Below are 2224 nucleotides of genomic sequence, written 5' to 3' on the forward strand. Positions count from 1 at the left end.
TTAATTTACAGCCAGGATAAAGTGCATTCAGCGAGGAGCCAAGGGATTTAAGTTCTAGTTGCCATCTTGCACCAAGTGATCCTGAATACTGTCAACTTCTGAAGTCAGAAGCCTCATCACAAAACGAAAGGGGCTGAATCAGGCCATCCTAAATATCCTTTCCAGCTCTGTACTTTGTAATTCTGTGAAATCAAGGTAACATGTCCCAAGCTGTTTGGGATCGGGTATTTGAGAACCTAAGTTCCATGTCCAGTACTTTTAATCTTCATACTTCTTTTTTGAGTCCTGTTCTTATTAAATTTATCTCCCAATTCTGTGTATTTAAGTATATTTTAACTGTCTCTCCATCATTAGCAATTAAAAAAAAGTTTCTCAAAGACGTACTTTTTCATTTCTTGCTTTTATTTATTTATTTATTTATTTTCAACTTGCTTTTTCAGTTTCTCCAAGATCTCTTCTGGAGGCGTGGAGCTTCACCACTTTTTCACGAGATTTACCGCCCTTATCCAAAACCATATGTCTCTTTCCGAGTTCTAAGACTTTGGAAAGACAGCGATACAGCTCCGCGTTGGCCTCTCCCTCAGTCGGAGGCGCTGTGATGCCTACACTCATAGCCTCGGTTGTCACGTCAGTCACGGGCATTTTGTTTGGAACCAGCTTTGGCATGGATGGCCATGGTGACATCGCCTTTAGGATCGGCTGCCACAGGACCTGCGGGGAAAGTGGTCTCTCTGGCTCCCTGTTCTGGCTTTTAGCCCACGGGCTCGCGTCTCTCCCGCGTTCTGCAACCCGCATCACTGCGCCCACCATCCCGCAGCCACGGGAACTGCCGTGGGCCTGTTCGTTGCTCCAGCTTTCTTAGCCATGTCGGCTCCAAAGGGGGCCGGGTGACAGCCTGAGAACCAGATCAGCTTCGAGCAGCCTCAGCCCCTGGCCTCGCCGCGGCATCCGGCCAAGGAGGTGCGTCTTGCAAAGCTGATTCCGTTCACTCATCCAACTGCGTCCAGACTGATGTAAGCCAGTTAGTGCCTTACCTCTGGAGGTAAGCTTGAGCTTATATCTTAAATGACCCAACTGTACTGAAAGGAGAGTTTAGAGTGAAAAACCTATTAAACAGAAAGCATGCTTCCTCAGTTGTTGCTGGCAGCCATTTTAGAACCATGAGGAAAACTCACTTAGGACGGAATCCACCCTGCTGATGGAACATGAAAAAAGAAATTTCCTGGATAATATCTCTAAAGCACTAATCCTAATGTATTTTTGGATTGTTATGATTTAAATAATTATATTTGTTGATTAACTGAGCCCGTTTGAGTAGAGATGTTTATTACTTCAGTGAAACACTTTCTAACAGCTCCATTGTGTAACACTCCTAGTAACATGACAGTAACATGACACCTGCCATCTGCTGAAAGATCCTTCCAGCCCCAACTGTCTGATAATTTGGGGATAAGATCATAGACTGATGGATTTAAGTGTTGTTTCCTCCAACAACATTTGACTCTCTGATATTTGATTATTTTCTATATCATCAAGTGGACATCCTTTCAAGATGATATGTTTTATCTTTGAGAAGCACAACTCTAAAGACTTTTTTAAAAAATTGAGCCAAGAAAGATAGATCACTATGCTAAGAACACCTAATAAACTGTCATTTAGTCTTCAGACCCACCGTATAAAGAATGTTACTGTTGCTGTTGTTTTTTAGACCTATTATAGAGTTAAGGAAATAAAAGCTTTGAAGAGCGAAGTTGTCCATGGCTATAAAAAGGTAAAAACAGCACAGTTTATACACAGTTCTGTCAGATTCCCAGCTGAATGATGTTCTTTGTAATTATTTTTAAATATGGTATCAAACCAGTTACTAATTCATTTTTTTTTCTTTCACAGAGCTTTCACTATTACATCCCTCCTTAATTTCCATTCTACATGAGAATCTTTGCCAATTGCTTTGATAAACACTGATATGTCTGTCATAATTTTTTTAAATCACAGTTCTGATAACTTAGCAGAAAAGATTCTTCTGATAGAATTTATAGTAAGATAAATGATTTATCTTTGAGATGGACAGCTGGAAAGAGAAGTTGGGGACAGGATATAATAACCACACACTTGATTTGAAACGAGATAAACATCTAGAAAGGGTGTGAGTGTATGTGTATGTATTTGTGAGAGAGAGAGCGAGAGATACTGTGAGTATGTGAATGAGTTTGTGACTGTATTT

The 2224-nt window shown here is 40.6% G+C and overlaps 1 pseudogene; it reads right to left on the minus strand.

Annotated features, from left to right (window-relative positions):
- Nucleotides 1-423: 423 nt before the first annotated feature.
- Nucleotides 424-810, minus strand: LOC138089321 (UPF0235 protein C15orf40 homolog pseudogene; annotated as a pseudogene).
- Nucleotides 811-2224: the final 1414 nt, after the last annotated feature.

The sequence above is a fragment of the Capricornis sumatraensis genome, chromosome 12 (assembly GCF_032405125.1).
Source record: "Capricornis sumatraensis isolate serow.1 chromosome 12, serow.2, whole genome shotgun sequence".
Lineage (NCBI taxonomy): Eukaryota > Metazoa > Chordata > Mammalia > Artiodactyla > Bovidae > Capricornis > Capricornis sumatraensis.